The following is an 11,845-nucleotide window of genomic DNA, read 5'->3' as shown; positions in this document are numbered from 1 at the left end:
ATTACCTGAGGTCAGGAGTTCAAGACCAGCCTGGGTAATATGAGGAAACCCTGTCTCTACCAAAAATACAAAAATTAGCCAGGCATGGTGTCAGGCACCTGTAGTCCCATTTACTAGGGGGGCAGAGGCAGGAGAATGGCTTGAGCTTAGCAGGTGGAGGTTTCAGTGAGGCAAGATTGTGGCATTGCACTCTAGCCTGGGCAACAGAGCAATACCCACGTCCCGCCCTCTCCACCCGCCCCCAAAAATGAGGACATACATAAATGGAAACATGTTATGCATTTGAATATTTAATATTTTAAATGATTTTATTTTTAGCTATTTTAGTTCATGGCATTTGTGCTATCCCAGTCAAAATCTATATAAGTGGATGTATTTGCATTTATAAGTATGTATGTATATGTGAAACTAGACAAACTAAATCTAAAATTATGGGAAAGACTGACATAATGGAATAACTATAATGAAAAACAATTCTTATATCACATCTGTAGTAATTAACCATTAGATAATCTGACTAATGATCTTGTATCGAGAGTGCAAAATCTGGACAGTGGAAACATGTATACTTAATTTATGAGGAAAAAATGGCATTGCAGAGAAGTAAAGAAAGAACAATGTTACCAGTAAATAGCTTTAGTCCAATTCACTACTATTAGAAAAAAAGGTTAATTTTTCTTAAAAAATAGTTTTTCTCGAAAGAGAAAATTAAAAGTAACTTCAAAACCAATAAAACTCTAGAGGATAACATGAGTTATGTTACTTTTAAGTAAGTTTGACTTCTAGAACCATGCAACTGATAAAGCTGACTATATTAAAACTAAGAATTCTATCAGACAACATAATTAAGTGAATGAAAAGTTAATATACAGTACAGGAAATTATTTGCAACTGCTCTAACAGTATAATTATTTGTAGTACATATTTCAATATAAAATACAATTAAGAGAATAAAAAGTCAAGATACAGTATAGGAAATTATTTGCAATTGTCTCTAACAGTATAATTATTTGTGACATGTAAGTTATTTTTAAAAAGGTTCATATCCTGACAATAAAATAGCTCCTATTAAGCAAAGAGAAAATAATTTTTTAAAAATGAGAAAAAACTTAAGCTAGCACATCAGAAAACAGAATATTGAACTCATCAGAAACATAGGGAAAAAGTCCACAACCTTCTTGGGATTCAGAAATATTCAAAAGAAAAACATAATGTGATATTATTATAAAACTTCATATTAAAACAGTGCTTACTATCAAAAGTTACTTTACTAGGGAGAATGGATGGGAATAGTCATTCATTTTGGTGGGAATGTAATTTAGGTAACCATGGCAATGCATTTGGCAATATCTACTGAAGTTTAACCTATCCAAATTTTAAGACGAAGCAATTCCACTGCTAGATGGATATTTAATGATAATGAGTGTACTTCTGCATTGAGACTTGTAAAAGAATCTATCAGCATTAAATAAGATACCACACAAATGTCCACTAACATTAGAATATATTAAAATTTTGAGAAAAAATATCCTCTAGTATAAAAACGAACAGATGACATCACATGTAACAACACAGCATAGTTAAATCCCACAAATGCCAAGTTGAGCAAGATAGCCAAGAAAACTAATGTCTGAACCCATACTGTGCATTTCCAAAAATAGCCAAAACAATATTTGGTTAGAGGCTGGGTTTGTGCTCACATTTTGGGGGCAAGGAGAGCATAGTGATTGGAAGATGCATGAAAATGTCTTTGAAATTACTAAATTTTTATGAGATTTGGTCAGGTTATATGTGTTTATTTTTGAATAGTTCATTGTGTTATGAAATGTCCTGTGTACTTTTTCCTATATGTCTTATAGTTCACAAGAAAAAAATTAAATAATTTTAAAAAGTGTTTTTAATATCTACATCAGGCTACTACTATTACTTTACTGTGAAATGTTGTGGGGTTTTTAAAATGTCTTTTTTTCCCTCTTCACTCCTCACTGGAAAATTTCAGAAAACAATTATGTACTTTGAAGAGTTATATGAAATTTAAAGCTAGACACCTCTATTGAAATCTACATTTGTGTCCCAATATTTTGAAATAATTTTTATGATATAAGTTGATTTGTATTCCATTATGACTCAGGTTATTTTCTGTTGTTGCAGTTGATCCACTGAGTACAATAGAAACTTTAGGAACATTTTAATGGAATTACAGAGCCAATTTTAATTGCTGTGTGTGATTTAATTTATCTTCCATTAGATACTAACTTTTAAGTATCATGCTTTCTTTATTTTAATTTATTATTATACTTTAAGTTCTAGGGTACACGTGCACAACGGGCAGGTTTGTTACATATGTATACACGTGCCATGTTGGTGTGCTGCACCCATTAACTCGCCATTTGCATTAGGTATATCTCCTAATGCTATCCCTCCCCGCTCCCCTCCCCAACTCATGAGAGGCCCTGGTGTGTGATGTTCCCCATCCTGTATTAGGTGTTCTCATTGTTCAATTCCCACCTATGAGTGAGAACATGCAGTGTTTGGTTTTCTGTCCTTGCAATAGTTTGCTCAGAATCGTGCTTTCTTAATTCAGTAAAAGTTTATTCTTAGCAACATTTTCTATCATTACATGAAATGCCTACTTCAATATTCCACAGTATAAGTAAAACTACCTCCAATGCCTAAACTCTCAAATATCATATTTTGCTTTTGGAAACAAAATTATCGTCTGAAACATTCACAGTTTTTTCACAACTACACTAAACAAATCTCTAAAATTTCAAATGCAATCTGTAGTTATTTCTTCATAAATATATAACAATAGTAACAGAAAATTCAGCTACAATCTCATATATTTTTATTGATACAAATTCTAAGTCTTTTCTTATAATAATCATAGAGTGATGAATCTTCATGTAATCATAATTTAATTTTCTAAATGAATATGTAGATAAAACTATCATTGTTCCTAGAAAAAGCCTACAAATAATTTTATTGGTTGCATCCCAATGTTTTAAGAAATGCTTCTTCCCCAGGATGACAAACAGGGAATAAAGTTAATGAGTTACCACAAAGTATCAGTTCTTTCTCTTTCTACTTGTCTGGTTTTAACTACCCCCTATCATTAAAACAATGACCAGGAAATAAAGAAATTAAGGTTGATCAGAGAAAGGAATTATTTAAAGAAAAATAGTGGCATGTAATGTTACTTTATCACTGACTGGTAAGGAAGTTAACTTGTACTAAAAAAAAAAAAAAAAAGAAAGAAAAGAAAATGAAGGAAGCACAGAGGTTTGATAAACAGATACAATCAACAGAAGATAAATGACCACAGTGCTAAGACTTGATCACTTACCAGCTTCTGAGAAACATTTATTCTCAATGAAGCCTACTGAGTTTTTCACTATTTTGAGTCAAATCTTCACATAGTTTTATTGTTTTCTCAAACCCAACTAGGAAATGTGAACAATAATACAAAGTTACCCATTTAATAAAAAATTTTCAGAAACACATACATTCATGCACACATAGAGGTAAACACTTTCCTTCCTCCTCACTTTAATTCAGGTAGGTTATCATTGTATTATTTTCTATTATTGTATTTATTACTTATTATTAATACATTTCTCCTACTTTACCACTGAGTGAACAGAATAACCAGAAGCTGCAAAATGAAAAGAACTGAGTTCTATTTATTTTAGTTAACCTGATACCTTGAGCAAATTTCTTCCTCAGTGAAATATTCTTTTTGTTAATTGGGAGGCTAAAGATGATGTTTGTGAAAGCAGTTTGGAGCAAAATGTGATGGTGATAAGAATCTGAGAGGCCTCGTTTTGAATCTTTCTATATCATAAGATACATTAGTCCAGTCACCTTTTTTGCTCAGTCTGAATGTTATTGTGTATGAACTGCAGATTATAATACTTATACTATTTATTCTGCAAATTCAATGTTATACTTAGTATATTGCCTGACATCAAATATGTGGTCAATAAATGTAACTTTCTTCTTATCCACTGTTTAAAATAAAGTATGAATTTCTCATTGATGTGCCAGTTTCAATGTCGTATATTAAAATATCTTTGAGTTTAGCAGTCATACATAAAATTTTTAATATATTTATTGTTAGGTTTCAGGATTTAACTGTATAATTAAAAATAATATTTAAGTATAGAAAAGATAAAATATCTAAAGTCATGAGCTTCATTATTTACTCTTTCAAGTATAAATTTTAATAATTAACCAAGACTTACTGTATTAAAACAAAATATTGTTTAAAGTATTTTTCACTGATGCTATATTAAACTCATATTTAGTGAGAACTTTGTATATTTCAGTCTTTGTCTAAGGTCATTGAATTAGAAAGAAGAATAAGAGTAATTCCAACCATCCAAAGAGAAATGGGCTATTTGAGGTTACAACATAGTAAAAAAATAATAATGCAATAAATGAAGAAAAGTGTTCAGAGAAGTGTTCACGTACTGCTAGTAAATACTGATGAATAAATGATTAATTGCATATAGTTGGAGAAAAACTTCATAGAAAAATGAATACAATGGATTATTCAAGGAAAATTGGAATTGTCTCTGATGGTTAAGAAAGAAACACAAACAAGCGAATTACAAGCAGAAGAGAATAACATCTGTAAAATCTGGGTGGCTATTACGTCGTGGTGTTCCCATGAATAAACTCTAGATAGAAAGATAGACAGATAGAGGAAAAAAAAAAGTATATATTTTTTCTTTGAAGTTAAAATTTCAACTTTATTCAGGAGTCTTATTTTAGAAATGTCAATTGTCAGCATTGTTTTTATTGGAATCTTAGTTTTGGAAAGAAGTTTAGAAATACGTTTACTTCTGTTCTTGTATTCATTTAAAAAGTTATACCTTGAATATAACAATAGCATTCTTCTGAATTATATTACTTTTCTTTTTTTCTACTTCTGCATTTGAAAGAAGTAACCTGATATTCAAAGACCATATATTTCTTCACCTGCTTTCTGTATACAGTAATAATTATTCATTAATTCTAGCAGCATCCAGTAAAAATCTTCAGTGACTCAGGCCTTGTGCCAGATCTCAAACAATTTTTAAAAATTTTTTGAGACAGCCCGTTTCCCAGGCTGGAGTGCAGTGGCGTGATCATGGCTAACTGCAGCTTCGACCTCTCAAGCTCAAGTGAAATCCCTCAACCCCATCCCCATACGTAGCGGAGACCACAGGCACACATCACCACACCAGGCTGAATTTTTTTTTTTTTTTTTTTGTCTGTAGAGACACGGTCTTGCCATGTTGCCCAGGATGGTCTCAAACTCCTGGGCTCAAGTGATCTTCCCACCTCAACCTCCCAAAGTTCTGGGACTATAGGCATAAGTCACCATGCCTGGCCAACAAACCTTGAGAGAAAAAATATATGTTAAAAGAATCAAAAGAAAGTCACAGGCTGAGAGAAAATACTTGCAAATCACATATATCTGGTAGAGCACTTGTATCAAACATATATTAATAAAAGATCTTTTAAGATCAACAATAAGAAACAAAATGGGAAAAATATCTGAATAAATACCATATCAAGGAAGATATACAGATAGCAAGTAAGCATATGAAATATGCATCATATGTCATTAGGGAATTGCAAGTTAAAACTGCGATGAGATACTACTACACACATTAGAAGAGCTAAATCCCAAACACTGACAAAACCAAATGCTGACAAGGATATTAAGAAATAGGAACTGTCATCAATGCTAGTGAGAATATCAAAAGGCTCAGTCACTTTGAAAGATAGTTTGTCAGCCTTTTACAAAGCTAAAAATAGGCTAAACATAAGATGTAGCAATCAGGCTTATATATGTTTACCCAAGTGAGTTAAGAATTCATGTGCACAGATAAATTTGTACATAAATATTTACAGCAACTTTATTAAAATTGCCAAAATGCAGAAGCAACAAAGATGATCTTCAAATAAATGCTGCTAAGTGACCGGTCAGACCCAAAGGACTGTATGATTCCAACTATATGACATTTTTGAAAAGACAAAACTATAGATAGTACAAAGATCAGTGGTTGCTGGTAGTTTGAGGGATGAGGGGAGGTTAAATCAGCAGAGCAGAAGGTATTTTTAGAGCAGTGAAACTTCTCTATGACACTGAAATGGTAAATGCATGACAATAGGGATTTGTCAAAACCTGCAAAGCAAAGAAGAATCCCTAATGTAAAGAGAGGAATTTAATTAATAATAATAATGGTTCATTATTGCAAGAAATATATCACATTTATGCAAAATATTATTAATGGGGGAGAGAGTTATTGGAATTCTATACTTCATGTTCAATTTTTTGTAACTCTAAAACTGCTCCAAATATAAAATCTACTAATTAAGAGCAAATTTTTAAAAAGAAAGCATAGAACATAATTGAATAAGTTTAGAAAACGAAAACAGCATATAGAAGAACATTTATCATGCATCTAAATCAGTGTTCAGAGCAAAATTCAAAACTTTAAGCACATATTGATTTAAAAATAAGAAGCATTAATTTTTTAAAAAATGAATTATAGCAAGAAATTAAACCAAAATAAGAAAGAAGGAAGGACTTCATTATAAAATTCATATTAAATGAATTAGATATCAAAAGTAATACAGCAGAATTAACAAAAATTTATAAAATCAATTTACTAGAAAAAAATAAAAAACTACTGTTTAAACCAAGGAAAAAATAAGAATATCAAATATATACAATAAAGAATGATAAGAGGAAAAAATTTTCATAAAATAAAAGAAAAAACTTTACCAACCCTAAGATTATTTTGATATTACAAAGGAATTTTAAAACCTGAGTTAAATGGGCAATATTGTAGGATAATAATTGTGCTAAAACTGATCTCAGAGGAAATATTAAGTTCAAGTTGACTTATTTCCACAGAAGTAAACAAATTATAAAAGCAAATAGATAAATATTAAAAACATTAGAAAAAATTCATTTATAAGGGAATTCTAACAGACCTCTAGTTGATAATTTCATGTCAGTTAAACTACACTGTGTCATAATAGATAAAAGTACTCTAAATTTATTTATATATCTCAGTGAAAAATTCTGGAAAAAGACTGGCAAAACTGAATTGAATTTTGCCAAATAGAGATTATTTCAACATGTCACAGATGCATCAATACTAGAAATGCTTATATAAAACATGAAATTAATGCCCTGAAAAAATGATTGGCTAGATGCAGCCAGGAAGTGCCATTCCCAATGAGAAGGCTGGGATTTCAACTAAATCTACACAATTTGAACAAATCTTTGGAGAAAAAACAACTGTGGGTGGAAAAAATTTGCAGGTGCTGAGACTGAAGAGGGAGGAAGCTGGGAACCTGGTATGGCATGCCTGAATGCTTGGGCTGGCTCCCAGTGCTGGATGGCTCCTGGGGAATGGGTGAGAGAGGGACAGGGGGAGTACCAACTCTTGCCATGGGTCTCTGGGATCCTAGGTGCAGGGCATCCCCTGCACCCCACAGATGTTTGAGCTTGCAGGGGGAACCTGTCCAGAGACTGGACAGAAACGGGACTTCAGCAGACACGGAGCTGGAAACTTTTTTGTGTGGGACAACTCTGAAGTCTGGCCATAAATGCCAGTCCCCCAGGCCTCCCTGGCTCCCTCTGAAAGGCTCTGGCCCCAGCTAACTGCTGAAATGAGGAATCAGGGACAACTTCCCTGCAGGTCTGGGGCAATTCTGTCCTGCAGCTCCCCTGCCTGCCAGCCCATTCCAGGGCTCCTGCCTGGCTGCCCACAGGCATGTGTACACAGTGCTGCCTCTGCTATCCAGTCCAGGTGCTTTGCTACACCTGAGTGCATTATGCCAGCCTGGGACCCCTTCAGATCTCCTAGTGCACGAGGAACCCAACCCTGAGGGTCTGAAGGAGTGAGCAGTAGGCAGACACTGCTGCCCGCCCCGAAGCTGCAGCCCGTGGCTTGGGAGTACCATCACTCAAGCAGCTCACACTCTCAGAAAACGGGAAGTGAGGGGTCATGCAGGGTCACGGGCTGGTGTGAGACCTAGGCATGCCTCCCTCCACAGGGCTGGTCTGATAAGGGTGGGGCCTATCTCCCTGCTGGACCTCTACATAAGACAGCCTAATGGCCCAAAACACTTAGATAAACAAAATTTCAGACACAATGCTAATGATCAGAGGTGGCTCTCCCAAGGCGCATGAGCAGATCTGGTGAGAGAGTCACTTCTCTTCCTCTTGCACTGCAGAACACAGCTGCAAACATGAGTATACACAAAAGAGCTGCGTGGCTAAGAGCTTATTTACAGCCTTTCGCTTTCCAGTGCCCTCTAATGGATCACAGACCAAACTACACCAAAAACTGCTAAATTTTCCTACTGAGAAACTCAGGGCAATAATTCAACAACAAAGACACTATACAGAGCCTTCGCCTTCTAAAAACGTCCAGAAACAAAGACAACTGATTGTACTCAATTACCATAATTGAAAGAACACCCACCCTCCCAGAAGAGAAAGATAAACCACGAGAACTATGACAATTCAAGAAACAAGTGTCCCCTTACCTCCAAATGAGCCCACTAGCTCCCTGGCAATGGTTCTTAACCAATCTGAAATAACTGAAATGGCAGACATGGAATTTAAAATGTTGATAGAAGTGAAACACATTGAGATCCAGAAGAAAGTGGAAAATCAATTCAAGGCAGCCAAAAAATCAAATAAGACCATTCAAGAGCTGAAAGATGAAATCGCCATTTTAAGAAAGACCCAAACTGAACTTCTAATGTTGAAAAATTTGCTACAAATATTTCATAATACAATAGGATGTATTGACAGCAGAATAGACAAAGCTGAGGAAAGAGTCTCAGAGCTCAAAGACTGCTTCTTTGAATCAATTCACTGAGACAAAAATAAAGAAAAAATATATTTTTTAAAAAATAACAAAACCTCAGAGAAATATGGAATTATGTAAAGCATGAAATATTCATTGGTATCCCTGAGAGAGAAGGAGAGAAAGTAAGCCATTTGAAAAATATATTTGGGCCGGGCGCGGTGGCTCAAGCCTGTAATCCCAGCACTTTGGGAGGCCGAGGCGGGCGGATCACAAGGTCAGGAGATCGAGACCACAGTGAAACCCCGTCTCTACTAAAAATACAAAAAATTAGCCGGGCGCGGTGGCGGGCGCCTGTAGTCCCAGCTACTCAGGAGGCTGAGGCAGGAGAATGGCGGGAACCCGGGAGGCGGAGCTTGCAGTGAGCCGAGATCGCGCCACTGCACTCCAGCCTGGGCAACAGCGTGAGACTCCGTCTCAAAAAAAAAAAAAAAAAAAAAGAAAAATATATTTGATGATATAGTTTACAAAAAATTTCCTAATCTTCCTGGGGAGTTTTACATGCAAATTCAAGAAATATAGAGAAATCCAGCTAGATAGTTCACAAGATGACCATTTCCAAAGCAGATCATCATCAAATTCACCAATGTTAAACAAAAGAAAAAAGCTTCAAAGGCAGCTAGAAAGGTCAGATCATATACAGAGTGACTCCCATCATGCTGGAAGCAGACTTCCCAGCAGAAACCTTACAAGCCAGAAGAGATTGGTGGCCTATTTTCAATATCATTCCAGAAAATAAATTTTAACCAAAAATTTCACACTACATTACATTGAGCTTCATACATGAAGCAGAAATATATATATATATATATCTCAGACAAGTAAATGCTGAGGGAATTTGTTTAAACTAGACCAGCTTTACAAGAGGTCCTTAAGTGAGTGCAAAACATGGAGTCCAAAGAATGATGCCTTCTACCACAAATACTTGCTTAAGCACATAGCCCACAGACACTATTAAGCAACTACACAATCATGTCTACATAACAACTAGCTAAAAAGATGATGACAGGATCAAAATCTCACCCTTAAATAAATGGACAATGCTGCACTTAAAAGACAGAGTGGTAAGTTAGATAAAAAATAAGACCCAACTGTCTATTGTCTTCCTGGGACTTGTCCCACATGTAACAAAATCCACAGGCTTGGAGAAAGATCTATCATCCAATGAGAAAACAAAAAAAAAAAAGAGCAGGAATTGCTATTTTTATATCGGACAAAATAGACTTTAAGCCTTAAACAATTAAGAAGGACATTACACAATGATAAAGGGTACAATCCAACAAAAAGACTTAACTATCCTAAATATATACTCACACAACATTGCAGCACCCAGACTCATAAAACAAAACAAATTATTGCTTTTCTTTTCTTTCTTTCTTTCTTTCTTTTTTTTTTAAAGACTGACTCTCACTCTGTCGCCTAGGCTGCAGTGCAGTTGCATGATCTTGGCTCACTGCAACTTCTGCCTCCTGGGTTCAAGTTTTTCTTCTGCCTCGGCCTCCAGAATAGCTGGGATTACAAGTGCATGCCATCACTCCAGGCTAATTTTTGTATTTTTAGTAGAGATGGGGTTTCACCATGTTGGCCAGGCTGGTCTTGAACTCCTGATCTCAAATGATCCACCAGCCTCAGCCTCCCAAAGTGCTAGGATTACAGGTATGAGTCACTGCGCCCAGCCAAAACAAGTAATTTCTAACCTAAGACTTAGATAACCACTCAATAAGAGTAGGAAACATTAACACCCCATTGATGGCATTGTTCAGATTATCAAGGCAGAAAACTAAGAAAGAACCTCTGGACTTAACACACACTTCCAACAACCAAAGAATATACATTCTACCCATCTGTACGTGGAACATATTCAAGATAGACTGCATGCTTGGTCATAAAGCAAGTCTAAATAAATTTTTTTTAAAATTCAAAATTATACCAAGCACTAAAACCACAGTGCAATAAAAATAAAAATAAATTTCAAGATCTCTTAAAACTACATAAAGATATGGAAATTGAAAAACTTACTACTGAATAACTCTTGATTGAACATCACAGTTGAGGCAGAAATAAAAAAAAAATTGTAAGTTAATAAAAATAGGAACACAACTTACCAAAATCTCTAGGATACAGCTAAAACATTGCTAAGAGGAAAGCTATAGCACTAAATGCCCCCATTAAGAAGTTAGAAAGATTTCAAATTAACAATCTAAGTTTGCGACTAAAGAAACTGGAAATAAAACAGAACAAACCAACATCAAAGGTAGCAGAAGAAAATAAATAACTAAAATGAAAAAAGAATAGAATTAAATTGAGACACAAAAATCCATACAAAAAAACGAGAAAAAGATCCACACAAAAAATCTTGCAACCAAAAATTGGTTTTTGAAAGAATAAGTAAAACTGATAGAAATCCTCTCGCTAGATTAACAAAGAAAAAAAGAAAGAGAATTTTCCAAATAAGCACAATCAGAAATGACAAAGGCAATACTGAAACTTACAGAATACAAAATATTATCAGAGACAACTATGAGCAATTCTCTGCACAGAAATTTTAAAATCTAGGGGAAAAGTGTAAGTTCCTGGCTTACAAAATCTCCCACGTTTGAATCAGGAAGAGATTGAAACCCTGAAGAGACCATATAAACTTCGGAAATTGAATACATAATAAAGAACCTATCTATCAAAAAAAGTCCTGGACCAGTTGGATTCACATGCAAATTCTACCAAATGCTCAAAGAAGAACTGATACCAGTCTTACTGACACCATTCCCCCAAATGGAGGAGAAGATGCTCCTTCCTAATGCATTTTATGAAGTCAGCATCAGCCCAATTGTATTTCATAAAGCAAGCATCTTTACCAAAATTTGGCAGAGATGAAAAAAAAAAAAAAAAGAAAGAAGAAAAGAAAACTTCAGGCCAGTATTCCCGATGAATGTAGATGCAAAAATCTTCAACGAAGTATTAGC

This window comes from Macaca nemestrina, chromosome 3 (assembly GCF_043159975.1).
Source record: "Macaca nemestrina isolate mMacNem1 chromosome 3, mMacNem.hap1, whole genome shotgun sequence".
NCBI classification, from domain to species: domain Eukaryota; kingdom Metazoa; phylum Chordata; class Mammalia; order Primates; family Cercopithecidae; genus Macaca; species Macaca nemestrina.
Note: the sequence above shows the minus strand (reverse complement) of the source record.